Below are 19,355 nucleotides of genomic sequence, written 5' to 3' on the forward strand. Positions count from 1 at the left end.
AATTAAGAAAAACAGGAATGACAATAAAATTCAAATTGGCAAAGCAAGCAGCAGTATATCTAAATTAGCATAGCAAATGCAACATTACACCTAATATGAGCCAATGTGCAGCAACAAGAAAAATAAATCAGTAGTAAAACTGCCTTAACAGAGTAATACAAAGTGAAATTCAGTAGCACTATGCCTGGCACACAGCAGAAGCAAATGCAATAACTTATACCTAAACGTGGCAAAGCTTAGGCAGAAAAATATTACAGTAAAGATGGCCATGTCTAATACCTATTTCAAATCTTAACACTAGAGTGATGCATCACCTTAACTTACATTACTAAAAAGTTACCAAATGGTTGAAAAAATTATATATGCAATTCCTGTGAAGAGAAATGTCTTTTTGTGCTCCCTCGTTTTTCTGGAAGTAGATCATAAAATTATTATTTACTGAATCTGCTGGCATAAAATATCTATATTACTGCATCTATTAAATCTTACTTTAACCAATGATGCAGTGCAGCTAGAAACTAGATATTAAACAAAATAGGCAAATATATATACAAAGCAACTAGGCAAATGGCGTCTCCAAAGGCAAAAAAAAATCTCTCAACTAGAAAGACAATAGATGTAAAATGTTTCTCATCATTTCATTAGGCATTTTAGTAAATATCATAAATTAGGAGCTCCACAGTGTAATCATATGCTTTCCAGTTTGAGTGTGTCGCATTTGCGATGCTTTCTACAAATAAATGTCGAAATGGAGGATAATAGCCTCTTTTTTTTCTCCACCTAATGGCTTTCTTTTTTCAGGCGATTGGCACAGCTGGGCGTCCACAACACATTACATCAAAGTAACTTAGCTTTCTTACCGAAATATATACGACAGCAGTTTGCGCTACAGTGACAGTCTCATAAAAAAATTTCACTAGTCGAGAATTTGCGTTACAATGTGTACAGACAAAATCCTATAAATGTAACAGTGTCCAAATCATTTTTAGTGGCATTGTGATACACTCATGCATGTACACACATTTCATAATTCTTAAAGTACGATTCTTGGTTTCCAACATCCTTTTCCACCAATCAGAGTCCTTAACCACTACTCATTATTCATATACATATAAACATGTAATCGCATTCCTCATATACGGTAGCATCATCTTATTGATCATAAACATACCACAACAGCATAATACACATCTTCATCGTAATAATAACATCATAACAGATCAATCACATTTCAAAATCGTCGCAGCTTCTATCAAACGTGCTTCAAAAATCATGTTCCCGTCTTCTAGACGTTTCCGTGAATTACTGTCTTCTATTTTGCGCTGTGATGTTGCTTCTGCATGTTTTCTGATATCAACCACTAGCTTCATTCACTTTCTCGTCTTATTTCTTAAAATTGAGTAAAGAATTTCCTTTGAGAACTGTCAACCGCTGTGGCCGAGCGATTCCAGGCGCTTCAGTCCGGAACCATGCGGCTGCTAAAGTCACAGGTTCTAATCCCACTGCGTGCATGTATGTCTGTGTTGTCCTTTGGTTACTTAGGTTTAAGTAGTTCTAAGTCTAGGAGACTGATGACCTCAGATGTTAAGTTCCATAGGGCATAGAGCCATGTGAACCATTTTCGTGAACTGTCAACCCTTTCCTTAACTATACGGCCCACTCAGCAACATCTCATTTCCATTACGATGCTAATTAAGTCTTCCTCTCGAGTCTGTTCCCTGATCCATTTTTTGCTTTTCCAGTCTCTGCTAGAAGTTCCCCTCAAGTTTATTTCACGTCTCGCTGAGTAACCCTAGGTATTTTTAAGGTTTACACATCAAAGTCGGTTTCTCACTGCCATAAATGAAAACTGATAATCTTAATTGGTTTACTAAAAGCGATATTGGACCCTCTTGTTCCGCACCAGTTTCTTTTGCTATCCATTCAGTCGCCGTCGCCGAGTACTTTTAAACGAATAATTCTTCTACTGAACCTTTGACTTGCTTATTAATTCGTACCACTTTCGACCTTTCCAGCGTTCATTATGTTAGACGCACTATGACTGATTTTCAGTACTACATTTACAATGATACTGTTAGTTATACCGTTCTTTGTAGTATTTCATCTACACTAAAGTAAAAAGGTATTACGTAATCATCAACGCCAAAGGTGCATGAACGTGTTACATTTGGGTATATATCTTCTTTGTTTGTCAATATAAAGAACAGAAATTTTCACTATGGACTACTGAGAATGTTATTAGCGATAACAGCTTCGCCCTGCCCCTTCTTTCAGTTTAGAAGTTCTCACTGTATTGAACATGTCCATAAGAATATTACCGCTGACATACGTATTATTCTATAGAATATCATAGGTGGAATGTCTTTTCTCTACTGGGCAGATACGACAAAACACTACCTAAAATCTACGGGGTGCAGGTGGAGTGTTAATTCACTACGACCGCTCAGTCCTACTATTCGTTCACGAAATACTAGTAGTCCATTATATTAAATCCTCTCCCAAAGCCAGCTTGTTTTTGTCATTGGTAGAGCTAGAACATATTTTTCTACACAGATGAAAATTTTAATATTGTGTAAGTTATAGACTGGAGACTGATATCAAGTATTCACATATTTTCTGAAGAACACTACTAATGATGTAGTAGTTGTTGAAGAGTTGTGGTCTTCAGTCCTGCGACTGGTTTGATGCAGCTCTCCATGCTACTCTATCCTGTGCAAGCTTCTTCATCTCCCAGTACCTACTGCAACCTACAACCTTTTGAATCTGCTTAGTGTAGTCATCTCTTGGTCTCCCTCTACGATTTTTTGCCTCCACGCTGCCCTCCAATACTAAATTGGTAATCCCTTGATGCCTCAGAACATGTCCTACCAACCGATCCCTTCTTCTGGTCAAGTTGTGCCACAAACTTCTCTTCTCCCCAATCCTATTCAATACTTCCTCATTATTTATGTGATCTACCCATCTAATCTTCAGCATTCTTCTGTAGCACCACATTTCGAAAACTTCTATTCTCTTCTTGTCCAAACTGTTTATTGTCCATGTTTCACTTCCATACATGGCTACACTCCATACAAATAATTTCAGAAATGACTTCCTAACACTTAAATCTATACTGGATGTTAACAAATTTCTCTTCTTCAGAAACGCTTTCCTTGCCATTGCCAGTCTACATTTGATATCCTCTCTACTTCGACCATCATCAGTTATTTTGCTCCCCAAGTAGCAAAACTCCTTTACTACTTTCAGTGTCTTATTTCCTAATCTAATTCCCTCAGCATCACCCGATTTAATTCGACTACATTCCATTATCCTCGTTTTGCTTTTGTTGATGTTCATCTTATATCCACCTTTCAAGACACTGTCCATCCCGTTCAACTGCTCTTCCAGGTCCTTTGCTGTCTCTGACAGAATTACAATGTCATCGGCGAACCTCAAAATTTTTCATTCTTCTCCATGGACTTTAATACCTACTCCGAATTTTTCTTTTGTTTCCTTCACTGGTTGCTCAATATACAGATTGAATAATATCGGGGAGAGATTACAACCCTGTCTCACTCCCTTCCCGACCACTGCTTCCCTTTCATGTCCCTCGACTATTATAACTGCCATCTGGTTTCTGTACAAATTGTAAATAGCCTTTCGCTCCCTGTATTTTAGCCCTGCCACATTCATGTGGTAATAAGACCCGAGAAAAGTTATCTCAAGAAGGATCAACGTTATCTGACACTTTCTTATGCCAACTGGCAAGGAATGAACGATGGTCTATTACATACCGAACTACAGCAGGCCCGACATACGGTAGGAGACATGTTTATATATTCTGATAGTTACTGAAAAGCGGACGACATTCAACATGTGGCAGAGCGTGAAATCGCTTAACATGTCGGTCTCTACATTTCAGACGTCCATGAGACACCTCCAGATAGCGTTCTCCGCTGATCTGCTAAATTTATTGCATAGTTCACTTTTACTTTTGTCTTATACTTTCGTAAGTCTTGCATTAACAATGGCACATTAGCAGTTAGTTATAGTACTTATTTATTTACCATCTTTTATATTAGTAGTGTGAACCTCATCGTTTACTTACCTGTGAGACATACAACTGTAACCTCAATCTTAAACAATTGCTCTATAAGTTAACTGTACAATTCTAACCTAGGTCAGTTAAATTAAACAAGTATAGAGTCTAAAGTCCAGATGCCAGTGTTTTCAGTAGAATCCTAACGTCATTATCACTATCCATGTTGAGGGAACCGTGATGGTCCAGCGAAGACATTTTCTCAGTTCCTACATAAAGTCATTTAATGACAGTCTTAATAAAACTACCAGAGCGCCTGGTTTCTATCTTGTTGCACTTTTAAATACTCTCAGCATTTCAAATGAAAAGCTTGATAGTAATTCTAGGCAAGAATTACGTGTTCTGTAATGGCAGGTGTAATTTCTCAAAAAACAAATAGCTCATATGTTTTATATCGTCGTCTGAGCTATCAAGGTTGTTTGTTATTACGTCATGTGTATTCACAACCAAATTATTAATTCGAAATTTTGTTAATAAATTTATGTCAAAAACTAAACGTTATCGAAATAACTTCTTATTTAGAAAACTATGTCTGAATATTTAAGCTCCTACGGCTAAATGCTTTTGTCCTGTTAAATTTTGTCGCGGGCCGTGTTGTCAGTGCTTTTACTTGGTCGTGCTCGAGAAAATAAATAAGTAGGCCTATAAGGTGCATTTATTTAGCACATTGTTCTCCACACTTGAGGGAAAGATGTTCTTCGGTAAACGTATTGATTACCTAAGCCTTTCTTCTCGATGTAATGGTCGCTTATAACTCAATGTATTCTCATTATGCAAAGTACATCGACGGCGTGTTTCGTCTTGGTTATGAGTGAGCTAACACTCCGTAGACTATAGTTCCGAGAAGATCACCAAAGACGGAAGCACTACGAAGGGTATTCGATGAAATTCGGATTTTCGTTTGTATTTGTTAACTAGTTGGTAGCTGTCCAGTGGTGAGTAGGAAGGATAAATTTTATAGTCTCTCAGTAGCAATGGTGCTCCTTCTGTGTGCTGTTTATGAGATAACTGTACAGCTAGCAGACAGAGGCAAATATTCAAGTCGTTGAGTGATGTTCTGTAAATTATGCAGCCTCGTATTCGCTATATGCGCTGCCTTGATACTCCTTCTATATAGCTGTACATTGAAACAAAGAGACGTTGACTCTTTTTGACTAAGACTTGTTCCGATGGACGTATACATGAATCGGATAAAGTGTACTGAGTCTTGCGTTTGGGTCTTCTCACAAATGGGTAGCAATCAGACTGAGACTGTATTTCGCTGCTGCAACAATTTACGGTTTTTCGTTCCAGGAAAGTTATTTCCTTTCGTACCAGTGATTCCTGTTCTTTATACACAAATTTTGACAAACATCGTAATACTTCAGTTTCTTGTTTCCAACTTGCTGTAAAGAAGATGGTATGGACAAATTAACTAGTATTTACTGCAGGTGTTCGGTATTTATGCGGAAGATGTCCTCGCTATCAAGATTACAGAGGCACTACGATCTGCTACCGCAAATAAAAATTCGGAACGTACTAAGTTTTTATGCCTCAACTACACTCATCTACATACTGTCTCTGTAAAGTATGAAGGTAAAGCACCTTTCAATAAGGCACTGCAGGATGTCTCAACTTGTAATGTAGTTGTACTGAGACGGCGCACTTCCATGCTGCTGAGAATGCTACGAGATGTTTGCCCCACTGTGGATCAAATTTCGAACTCTGTAAACAGTGCCTTTGGTGTACACAATCTTGTACAAGTTCCCAGATACTTAATATGTGTTGTCATGAACTTGTGCTTTATTGCTCTCAGGTCGTTGCATTTAGGTAATACTGGACAAGGGGCACTGAAAGTACGCAGCTTAGATTCTCACTGTGGACTGGCCTGATGGTTATTCGGATGATGTTGGTAACCTATAGGAAGCTAGCCGCACACAGCGGCTGGTCACCACACTTCTGATCCTGCCACTGTCTCCTAGCTGTGGCTGCCTAGAAGAGCTGCAGCTGTTAGAGGAACAACTGGCCGACAGCCCATCACATTACAGAGAAGCTGGTTCCTTCACGCTGGATGTGTCCTTGTTGAAGAGTTTCGTGGCGGCTGTGGCGACCTACCTTGTCATTCTAGTGCAGTTCGGGCTTTCCAACACAGATAAGTAAGGAGGTATGTACTAAATAAGTTACTACGACAATGAGCAACGAAAAGGGTTTATTCGAAGTTACACAGTTGAAAATTTTAATATTGCGTAGGTTATAGACTGGAGACTGATGTCTAGTATTCACATATTTTCTGAAGAACACTACTAATGCTGTAGTAGTTGTTGTTGTTGTGGTTTGATGCAGCTCTCCATGCTACTCTATCCTGTGCTAGCTTCTTCATCTCCCAGTACCTACTGCAACCTACATCTTTCTGAATCTGCTTAGTGAAGTCATCTCTTGGTCTCCCTCTACGATTTTTACCCTCCACGCTGCCCTCCAATACTAAATTGGTGATCCCTTGATGCTCCAGAACATGTCCTACCAACCGATCCCTTCTTCTGGTCAACTTGTGCCACAAACTTCTCTTATCCCCAATCCTATTCAATACTTCCTCATTAGTTATGTGATCTACCCATCTAATCTTCAGCATTCTTCTGTAGCACCACATTTCACTACTCAAACTGTGGGCAATAAGCTGCATGATGGGCATCTTCAATCCCGAGGTCCATGGAGAGGTCCAACTTTGCAACCACGGTACTTAGAGCACGGTACTGATAGGTCCAACAACATGCCGAATGGACCACTCAGGATTGGCATCACATTCGCTTCACCGATGAGTATCGCATATGCCTTCAACCAGACACTCTACGGAGAAGTATTTGGAGGCAACCCGGTCAGGCTGAACGCCTTAGACACACTGTCCAGCGAGTGCAGCAAGATGGAGGTTCCATGCTGTTTTGTGGTGGCATTATGTGGGGCCGATGTACGCCGCTGGTGGTCACGGAAGGTGCCGTAACTACTGTACGATACGTAAAAGCCACCCACCGACCGATAGTGCAACCATACTGGCAGCATGTATGCGAGGGATTCCTCCTCATTAACGACCATTCGGGCCCCCATCGCGCGCATCTTGTGAATGACATCCTTCAGGATGACGACATCCCTCGACTAGAGTGGCCAACATCTTCTAGGGACATGAAACCTATCGATCTTGTCTGGGATAGATTTAATACGGTTGTTTATGGACGACGTGACCCTCCAACTACTCTGAGGCATCTTCGCTGAATCGCCGTTGAGGAGTGGGACAATCTGGACCAACAGTGCTTGATGATCTGTTGAATAGTATGCCACAACGAATACAGGATTCATCATTGCAAGAGGACATGCTACTGTGTATTAGAGGTACCGGTGCGTACAGCAGTCTTTACCACCACCTCTGACGGTCTCACTGTATGGTGGTACATCATGGAATGTGTGGTTTTCATGAGCAATAAAAAGTGCTGAAGTGATGTTCATGTTGATCTCTATTGCAGTTTTCTGTACAGGTTCCGGAACACTCGGAACCAAGGGGATGCAAAACTTGTGTTCATTTGTATATTGTGGCAGGTCCCGATTTACCACAGTGATGCTATATCCCTCTGGCGTTTATGAATCAAATCGTGAGAGCCTGTATAACAGAGCTTCCTGATGTCACCTACTAGAGAACCCTATAAGATTCCTCCAATACATCTAAAACAAATTCCACATCGTTGATGACATCCGATTTTTATGCTCCTTAGCTCGTAGCCAGCGACTTCTGTTTAAAGTTTCTGTCATTCTGCAGACAGTCATTCGTATCAGCAGAAGAACAGATTCTTGCGTAAACAATTTGATCATCACAGAGCAGCTGGTTTCACGTAATCTACTCATATGTTGGTACAACACTATCATTTCTAGATTCAACAACGAGCATTAATTCATGTGTTGTCTACTTTGTAACTAGAGGTTATGATGTATGAAATAACACAGGATTTGGGGTAACATCTATTTTTAAACATCCAATCCTGACAATAATAATAAAAACAGTCGGGCTTCCATAAGAACGGGTACTGTCAATTTCTGTTAGTTTTATGAACAAAAAAAGTGAAGCCTGAGAGTATTCTGTGGGTTCAAATTACAGGTTGTAACGCACACAGACATCACACTCATTGCAGATCTATAGTGCAGATCGGCATCTATACAGTCATTTAGTATGCTCAAGGGCACTCGTCATCGTTATTTCGTAACATCCAGAGTTCAAGGTCTGTGTCATATGCTAAACCAACATTACCATGTTTCGATCTATTGGCTCTCACAGAAAACTGAGCATCACATGTTGTAAACTATGCAGCTGCCACAACACACAGGATGGTAGAAATAAAACACAGAGACGATGTTTCTCATTGACAAAGATATGGAAGACATCGAAATATATGGAAACTAGAAGACTTTGCAGCATTTCAGAGCGTTTACAAATGTTACGCAATGCTGATGGCCTATACAGGTAATCTTATGAATGAGATTTTCACTCTCCAGCGGAGTGTGCGCTGATATGAATCTTCTTGGCAGATTAAAACTGTCTACCGGACGGAGACTCGAACTCGGGACATATGCCTTTCGCGGGCAAGTGCTCTACCAACTGAGCTACCCAAGCACGACTCACGCTCCGTCCTCACAGCTCACAGGTTCCGAGTTCTCGGCCCGGCACACAGTTTTAATCTGCCAGGAAGCTTCATATTCTGGAAATATCCCCCAGGCTGTGGCTAAGCCATGTCTCCGCAATATCCTTTCTGTCAGGAGTGCTAGTTCTGCAAGGTTTGCAGGACAGCTTCTGTAAAGTTTGGAAGGTAGGAGACGAGATACTGGCAGAAGTAAAGCTTTGAGGACGGGGCGTGAGTCGTGCCTGGGTAGCTCAGTTTGTAGAGCAGGTTCGCGCGAAAGGCAAAGGTACCGAGTTCGAGGCTCGGTCCGGCACACAGTTTTAATCTGCCAGGAAGTTTCAGGTAATCTTATCTTCCACAGTGATGGGGTAGCAGATGTCTCGGTGTTCTGTTCCGAAGAGCTAGTTTCCTTATTTTACAGTCATGTACATCATTACTGTTCTGGTGATGACCATCACCGGAAGATGCTGTTCAAAGCACGTCCACGGTAGTGGAAATAGGAAGAGGTCCATTTATCTTTTTGGTAAAAGAAATTGTCTAGGTCTTCGCAGGATATGGAAATAGGATGAGTCTGCTGCATTGAGGTATGCTACCAACCAACTGTCTGAAGGTCCTTTATCTCACATTGTGCGTAGGACGTCATCGGTTATTGTGCGTGCAGGCATCAATAGTGCCTAGCCGTCACGTGGACTGTTTTACTGCCGTCACCCCAAGGTGGACCACGGTGGCCAGCAGGCCGTGGGCTGTGAGTGTCCACTCGCCGCCAGTGGGAGGCCAGTAGCCGGTAAGCTGCAAACCAGGGCATGGCGGGTAGGAGCGGTAGAAGTTATCCACTTGAAAAAGACTGTATGCCCACCTACGGTGTAGAGAGTGAGGGAGAGGGAGACATGAGGGAATGTAACACTGGCTTTAAGTTCGGTAGATCATGACCGTACATCAAGTAGATCACACGTTCAACTGCCGCACGTCTCTCATGGTGCAATCTTTAGGGAAGCTGATCTTCCCCAGTATACAGTACGTGTATGGCATTATGACACATTGGTTAAGAGTTCTGTTTTTTTTCCGAGACAATTTTTATGTATAATGAACAGTGATGAATTTTCCATCAGTGGTGGTAGTATGTATTACTTTTCCAGAATTCCGAAAAATTAGAGTTTAAGTACATCTTCCACCATCTTTCGAGTGGTGCTATGAATTTGTTTCCTAGCAGGATAATACCAGTTGTACATCATCGATAATTTTTTAGCTTCTTTGTCACTTATCAGGAGCAAGAAAACTGGCGTTCTACGGATCGGAGCGTGGAATGTCAGATCCCTTAATCGGGCAGGTAGGTTAGAAAATTTAAAAAGGGAAATGGATAGGATAAAGTTAGATATAGTGGGAATTAGTGAAGTTCGGTGGCAGGAGGAACAAGACTTCTGGTCAGGTGAATACAGGGTTATAAATACAAAATCAAATAGGGGTAATGCAGCAGTAGGTTTAATGATGAAAAAGGAAATAGGAGTGCGGGTAAGCTACTACAAACAGCATAGTGGACGCATTATTGTGGCCAAGATAGACACGAAGCCCACGCCTACTACAGTAGTATAAGTTTATATGCCAACTAGCTCTGCAGATGACGAAGAAATTGAAGAAATGTATGATGAAATAAAAGAAATTATTCAGATAGTGAAGAGAGACGAAAATTTAATAGTCATGGGTGACTGGAATTCGGTAGTAGGAAAAGGAAAAGAAGGAAACGTAGTAGGTGAATATGGATTGGGGCTAAGAAATGAAAGAGGAAGCCACCTGATAGAATTTTGCACAGAGCACAACTTAATCATAGCTAACACTTGGTTCAAGAATCATCAAAGAAGGTTGTGCACATGGAAGAAGCCTGGAGATACTGACAGGTTTCAGATAGATTACATAATGGTAAGACAGAGATGTAGGAACCAGGGACAGATGTGGACTCTGATCACAATCTATTGGTTATGAACTGTAGATTAAAACTGAAGAAACTGCAAAAAGGTGAAAATTTAACGAGATGGGACCTGGATAAACTGGAAGATCCAGAGGTTGTACAGAGTTTCAGGGAGAGCATAGGGGAACAATTGACAGGAATGGGGAAAAGAAATACAGTAGAAGAAGAATGGGTAGCTCTGAGAGATGAAGCAGTGAAGGCAGAAGAGGTCCTAGTAGGTAAAAAGACGAGGGCTTGTAGAAATCCTTGGGTAACAGAAGAAATACTGAATTTAATTGATGAAAGGAGAAAATATAAAAATTCAGTAAATGAAGCAGGCAAAAGGAATACAAACGTCTCAAAAACGAGATTGACAGGAAGTGCAAAATGGCTAAGCAGGCATGGCTAGAGGACAAATGTAAGGATGTAGACGCTTATCTCACTAGGGGTAAGATAGATACTGCCTACAGGAAAATTAAAGAGACCTTTTGAGAAAAGGGAACCACTTGTATGAATATCAAGAGCTCAGACGGAAACCCAGTTCTAAATAAAGAAGAGAAAGCAGAAAGGTGGAGGGATATATAGAGGGCCTATACAAGGGCAATGTACTTGAGGACAATATTCAGGAAATTGAAGATGATGTAGATGAAGATGAAATCGGAAATATGATAGTGCGTGTAGAGTTTGACAGAGCACTAAAAGACATGAGTCGAAACAAGGCCCCGAGAGTAGACAATATTTCATTAGAACTACTGACTGCCTTGAGAGAGCCAGTCATGACAAAACTCTACCATTTGGTGAGCAAGATGTATGAGACAGGCGAAATACCCTCAGACTTCAAGAAAAATATAATAATTCCGATCCCAAAGAAAGCAGGCGCTGACAGATGTGAAAATTACCGAACAATCAGTTTAATAAGTCACGGATGCAAAATACTAATGTGTATTCTCTACAGACGAAAGGACTTTCATCGATGATGTTTATTAATTTAGTTGTAACACCAAAATCTCGGTTTACTTTGACTTCAATTTCCTAATTAACAAACTTCAGTGCCTTCTTGAAATCCACAAATGCTACAGTTAACTCCGTAATCTAGGTTTCAAACTGTATATTCGTTCCAATCAGGATCTACCTTCCCAACACACCCTTTATGTTTGTTTAGTCGTCAACCAAGAGTTTCTTTAATTTCGTTCTGCAAAATTTTTGAAGTTACCTTACAGACCGCTGGCAAGCCAGATATATAGTTAACTGCTATTTACGTCTTCTTTGTCACCTTGCAGATAATTTATTAGTTGAACCGTACCTCATTCTGAAATCTTTTTCGTCACACCAGTTCTTGCAAAACAATTTCCAGGTATTATATAAGCTTTTACAGTAACCTTAGTAGTAATGCGGTTTTTAAGGACTCATCGAAATCCATTTTCCTATTTTTGTAAATTTTAACTGCTTTTGTGATTTATTCAGTTCTCAGTGTCACACATTACTGATTACGAGCTGTTTTTAATGTGATGCTTTTCGTATATTCTAATACATGTTTCATTAATCAAAAAATGAATAATGTACGTATCGTTCTATAAAAGAACACAACTTACTTCAGAGAGATCTTACAAAGTTAAATTACATCAGTCTTTGTGACAGATTAGCTATGAGATATCCTTAAGGAATTGTCTACTTTAGTTTCAACACAAAATTACAGTAATAATAACGTTTTCCAAATGCAAAAATGATACGTGACCACTTGATGTTGCTCTTCCTATTTCATTGTTCTTCTGAAATTGATTGAATGATTTACTTAGTTGTAAAGGTCTGAAGCACTTAACAAAAGACTGATTTCCGGTGGACGCACTCATTACCTACGGCTTTGTTTTTAGTATAATGGCAATCGTTAAATCAATGTTGCCTTAACTCCCAAAGTACATCGGAGTTGCGTTTCACTTTGCGTATGCACACGCTGACACTCTCGCTCGTCGCAGTTTAGAGATCACAAGAGATGCACGCACTACATAGTTTATTTGACGAAATTCGTATTTTTCTGTGCCTAAGTAAAATATTTGGTTGTGCTCCTGTTTTCATTAATAGAGGGAATATGCAAGTCTTGGTGTCTAGGAAGGCAAAATTCTACAGTTTATCTGTTGGCGTGGTGTTGTTTCTCTGTACTGTTTATGATATAAAATTAAGACTTTCAGAAATATTATGGTCACAGAGCCAATTAAAGATGTATTGTTATGTATGTAACATAATTTTGAGTACAAGTGCAGCCTTGATATCTATCCTATGCAGCTGTAAAGTGAAACAACAAGATGTTGACACTTTTTGTCTGAAACTTGTTTCGATTGCCGCATTCATGTGTTCTAGAACATCCACAGAGAACTTGCATTTGAAATCTCTTCAAAAATGGACAACAGTTCCACTGATCATATATTGGACGCTTATGTGCGGTTGGCTTATTTGGAGTAGGGGAAACGCATTAACTTTTGTGGTATTAACGCGAATGTTTGTCACACATTCCTTGACGAATTTCGTAGTGCTACAGTTTATTACATTCAACATGGTATCTAGAAGATGGTTTGGACAACTGAATACGTATTTACTGCAGGTGTTCAGTATGTGCACAGAAGATGACCTCAACATTAGGATTACAGAAGAATTGCAGGCTTCTTCAGTAAACCAATATTTACACTACGACACCCACTTAGTCACCAAACAAGTTCATGTACATAAAATCTCAATACTTCCTGAATGTGAAACACATTCAAAGAGACCACATCAGAATACGCCATATCTTGTCGAAATCCCACTGAGTCGCAATAGTTGCACATTGCTGAGAAGGCTACGCCAAGTGTACTGCATCCTTCATCAATTCGTAAAACGTGTAAGCAGTGCTTACGGTGTACAAAATCTGACGCAAATATCAATCGGTCTTGTATGTATTTCTGTCTACATGTATGGAATTGCTGTCGACTTTCTTAGTTTAAGCAGTTCTCTGCATGGATACCGTAGAATAGAAAACGTTATTGGTTTATCACTATGGACCGGCCTGATGGTTTGGCGGATCGTCGGCATATCCTATAGCAGCGAGATGGTTATTCAGGAGGCGAGATGCACACAGCGGCTGGTCACGAAACTTCAGATGCTGTCTCTGCCTGCTAGCAGTGGTGTTCAGGAAGAGCTGCAGCTGTTTGGAGAACAGCTGGCGCGCAGTCCACTCCACTACAGCGCAGCTGGGTTCTTCACACTGGACCTGTCATTGCTGAAGAGCATCGTGGCGGCTGTCACCACCTACCTTGTAATTCTCATACAGTTCTCTCTTGCTGACACTAATGTACAGCTGTTATAGCAAGGAATGTCAAAAATGTGTGAGACATTTAAAGCCTGAGTGTAATAGAAATTCTGGAAGGGAGATTGACACACAATAAGTTATTAGTTCTGATTTTCAGGTTTTACAAATTGTTCTCAGTGTAACTTGCTTTCACATCTGTGTGTATTATTAATAAAACTGTTATCTGTATGTTGTGAGTGTTGAATCTCATACCTTACCACAATCATTTGTTTAATTATCAGTGCTACCATATGCCCTAACCTTATATTTTTACACAACACCTGTCATGCATGTAATTCACCAGTCTTCCACAATACAGTGCTGCTATTTATCCACAAAGTGAAATGAGTATGTGAAATAATTTGCGATGCTGTTAGCAGTTAAAAGGAAAATGCGCCATATTTTCTAAAAGCAAGGACGGTAAAAAAGTGTTTACTTTAAACTTAACATACACTTTTTTGGTCCTTAATTCTGTTTACTAAAGAGAGATAACGGGCTGGCGAAGAGGTTATGTTCTTTCTCTTTTTAGCCATAGGTTTGGCTATACTTTATTGACTGAATTTGTTTGTAAATGTTATAAAGAAGACTGAAGATAACAAAAGTTCAAAATGAAATGATTCATTGTTTTTTCTCACGTATTTAACAATCTGTCTGATGTATCACATGTCACCATTTCCATTTGTAAGTTATGAGCTGCATCAGAGATTTACATTAGTAAAAAGGGAGCCATGCTGGTAGCATTCCCTCACACGCTCTCCACGTCTCCCTTCTGATATTACTTAACTTTAAGTTTCCTTACGTGCGCCATTTTTGTTATAGGAGTGTGTTCCCACAGCTAAGTGCCGTCGTTAGGAGTACAGCATGTGTGGCGAATGACACTGTACAAATTATGGTGATCTGACTGCTATCACTGAAATCAACGACGATTTTTTGGCTGTTGAGTAGAAGATGGTGAGAGATTATAAGCAGTATCGAGGAGAAACGTAACTCAGAATCTATAGCACCAGTTACAATTAAAGTGGGATACGCTATTGCATGTATCGAGCTCACCCAAGGTGCACTGGTTAGTGTGTTTAGAAGAACGGAATGTACGTAGGAAATTTACTAATTAATTCAGGATACACTTTAAAGGACCTTGGAATTTTGTAAAGACAGGCACAACAGTTTACTCCACAATATTTGGAGTCTTCAGATGTTTTGAGAATGGAGATCATAATGACATTCTCACCCATTTGTATCGAAAGGGCGACATTTGCTAGTATGAATGCTTTAGAAAATTTACACGTAGCTGGAAAATATCTCTAAGAGATCTGAGGAATATTCAGTAGAATGGAATCCATGTCAGGAATTTATAAACAATACTAACAAGCACTACTATGTACTACTACAAGTAAACATACTACTAAAGAATGTGAGATCTAGTAGATACAAATATGGAGAAGGAGATCTGATGATACTGTTTCAAAGGAATTAGGCTGGGACAAGACTTAAACGATTTAGGAAATGCACAGATTACTTAAATCTGGAGAACTAACTGGTAGTTAGAAACGGCGTCCTCTGCAATACAAACCCATTATCTCAACAACTGCTCATCTCATTAAATTATTATGCTCTGTCTGATGCGCAGATAGTATCTGTATGCAGAATTTTGAGACGCAGGAAGCCTCTATTATAGTACTACTTTCGAGGAAGTGAGTGGCTACTCTCTGCACTAACCGTACATCGGTAATAATCATCCTGCGATGCGGTGGCACAGTGCCAACAGAATAGGTACATAATTTTCTGCAAGGTGGTTGTTAAAGCTGTCAGTTACTTAAAGAACCATATTTATAACCATCAGCTGTAGAAATAGACCTTTATCCTCTACAGGTTTCGGTCCCTCAGACCATCATCGCGGTAAGACTATCAACAGAGAAACGAAAAAAAAAAATGATTGTTCACATAGTGTCTATCAAATAATGTAGACATAAATCTTAACGAGAAGTAAAAGGTACATACAAAGGCAAAAAACGAAATGTAAAAGCATTGCATCTTTCTCCTAGACAATTCGAAACAGTACAGCGTTACAATAAGTAACGTGACTGTGTATCATATATCATGACTCCAAACAGCGTCAGATTGGTCTTATAAAACACACTTCCGAATGTGAAGGAATCGTCATGAAGAATGATCCGAGTTGGCCAGAGAACCACATAATAACAGTACATGACCGTCTATCATACACCATGACCTTAAACAATTTCCAACTGGTCCTACAATAACACACAATCAAACGTGAAGGAACAGGAGGAGGAGGAGGAGGAGGAGATTAGCATTTAACGTCCCGTCGACAACGAGGTCATTAGAGACGGAGCGCAAGCTCGGGTTAGGGAAGGATTGGGAAGGAAATCGGCCGTGCCCTTTCAAAGGAAACTTCCCGGCATTTGCCTGAAGCGATTTAGGGAAATCACGGAAAACCTAAATCAGGATGACCGGAGACGGGATTGAACCGTCGTCCTCACGAATGCGAGTCCAGTGTGCTAACCACTGCGCCACCTCGCTCTGTCGTGAAGGAACAAGCAAAAACAATGATCAGAGTTGACTAGAGAACAACACGTTTCAAAAGAACCCCGTAGAACACAATGCAAAGTATGGTTCACCATATGTGATATAGGTTACACATGAAGAAATATACAGTCAACAGTCAGAATTATAGAAGCAATAAAATATACCTTAGAAGAACATCATATTACGTTCTGACTATTTCGTCAACCCTATGAAGACTTATAACATGCAGGAAAACAAGCACGTCGTCACTAAGTAAAAGATATATACATGTAAAACAATATGCAAAGTGAAATGGGTCGAAGATGAACTCGAGTGGGAATTCCTGTTGGATGGCAACGTTTTTCTTGAGAAAATTTAGAGAACCGGCAATCGGAACTGGCTGCAAAACGATTCTATTGCCAACAGCGGACATTTCACGTCAGGAACACGGAGACTGGAGGCATATAGTAAATCGTTTGTCCCTCGCTCTTTGGTAGAGATACTGTCTACCACACATCGTACGGTGGCTTACGGATTATGTGTGTATAAATAAACGTAGATGTAGATATAGAAACCAAATGTTATCTGACTTCCAAGTTGTCAACACAAACCCTGGTAACCTAACATATACATCGCAAAGGCACGTCGTTTACGCAAAAGTGCAAGTCCAACTGCAAGGTTCTTTAATCGTACTTTGTGTAAGCTACCATGTATGAATATATCCAAAACATATTTAATAATTGATACATAGGGAACGAAACCATTGACAAACAGCATATACTAACGAACAGTGACGTTAATCAACGTAAATCAAAAGAACTAGACAGTAATTATCTGATATATACCTTTGCAAGCAATAAATTTGAATTATGCGTATCGATTAACCAACGCCTCTGTCACTGCCTGACATAGATCGTTAGTGCTATACTTCATAAGAAGAGTAATACACAACACCTGTTATATGTATTGTAATTGCATACACAATGTTCTTATATCGCTACATCCGAGGCACTACCTCAGTAACAGTGGCTTTGGTGTATGGATGACATACGAAGTGGTATCGTGTCATCAGTATGCAAAGATGTTGAAATGTCTATGTAACCGTCTTACAGCCAACACAACTTGCATTCTACAAATGTGAAAGATCCATATCTCAACAATTATCTAAAAAATAAACCTCAGGGACTTACCCATCTGACTCGTTATAGCTCTACATACAGTTGACTTCAATGTATACACCGCAAGTATCATAGAATATAAAAAAAGATGAAACTGTATACTAAAATGAAAAAGTAGTCATCATACAACAACCACAAACTGTATCGTTAAATACCTTATATCTCAAAGGCTCGTCAATGGCTATGTAATTTCAGACACAAAATACATTTAACCAAAACTTCGGTATAAAAATAATTAAGCATTGGGTAGAATGCTACGTGCATAGTACTATTGCTGAAATCTGTATGAGACATCCAGGTACATAGTTGTATGTAATACTTGTGTATCCAGTCACAGTAGTATCAGAAATATCTGAGGGAAATAGTGTACATAAATGGTAACAATGAAGAGAAAATAATGTTGACAAATACTGACACTGTTGATCATGCTACATTATGTGACATAGAAGAAGACTATAAAATATTCAACCTTGGGCACTAACCTAATAGACCAAAAATTTTAATTTAACCTAGATCTTGGGATACAGAAGACTGAAGCACTGGAGAATATCAAACGCAATAAATAAGTAAACTACACAACATTACAATAATAGAAGTTATACGTTTATAACTCTGAAGTCTGTCGGACTGCGTCAAAGATGGCGAGTACTGAAATGGCTGTATTCATGCTAGCACAGCCTCAATCGTTTTTCTGCTCTCCTATCTCATATTATAGTAACAGAGTGTAAATTTCCTTACATCAACCAGTTGTTTTAGAAGTGTTTTTTCACACCTACAGATCATCCTTTAAGTTACAGCATGTGTGAAGCATGACACTCCACCAAGGCTAGGTACCTGATAGCTGTAATGAGGCCCAGTAGAATTTTACAGCTGAGAAGTACTAGATGATGAAACATAGTAAGCAGTGTCGAGGAGCAACTTAGCTGCAAAATGAAAGCAGGATTAATTATTAAAGTTGGAAGTGCTAATTAATTAAAGTGGGAAGTAACATTTCATGAATCCAGCTTATGTAAAGTTAGTTGGATTTAAATGTTTGGAAGAATGGATTGTACATCAACAACATAATTGTGAATATGCCATAAACAGTGCTGAAATATTCTTAAGATAAAGTAACTAAATTCTTTGTAGAGTTCCGTGGCGTCGCTTCCATTGAGGGATGAAAATCATAGCGGTACATGTCCTTCTGTCCTAAAATGATGACATTTGTATGTATGAATGTCTATTACTATACAGCGAAAGAGGTGAACGTAGTACAAAAGTTGAGGTAATTTCAGAATTAATACAAATATGGGTGGCAAACGAAATATGGTGATCTCCTTTTCAAGCAACCATCCTTGGACTGGCTTTAAGTGATTTATGGATACTACGACTCACCTAAACCCGGAGAGCTCATCAGTAACCACAACCAATGTAATGCACATAGAGGTTAATAACGACAGACAGTTACTAGTCACGCTGCAGGTAACTAACAAATGTGGATCATAATAAAACAGTGTTTTCTCGTGCACCTAAGGAAAATATATCTTAAGTCAATGGCATATACAGAAACTCCACTACAAAAAATGATGAAAGTCAACTATGAGCAATTCTTATCGAGATATACCTCAAATTTTACAGAAAAATTGAATATGTGGAACTATTAACATTTTCTGAAGCTTACACGAAATATTCATAA

The 19,355-nt window shown here is 39.4% G+C and overlaps 1 pseudogene; it reads left to right on the forward strand.

The window, feature by feature from the left end:
• The first annotated feature begins 5,647 nt into the window (after positions 1–5,647).
• On the forward strand, positions 5,648–13,994 carry LOC126267713 (uncharacterized; annotated as a pseudogene).
• The last annotated feature ends 5,361 nt before the right edge of the window (positions 13,995–19,355 follow it).

Source organism: Schistocerca gregaria, chromosome 4, assembly GCF_023897955.1.
Source record: "Schistocerca gregaria isolate iqSchGreg1 chromosome 4, iqSchGreg1.2, whole genome shotgun sequence".
Lineage (NCBI taxonomy): Eukaryota > Metazoa > Arthropoda > Insecta > Orthoptera > Acrididae > Schistocerca > Schistocerca gregaria.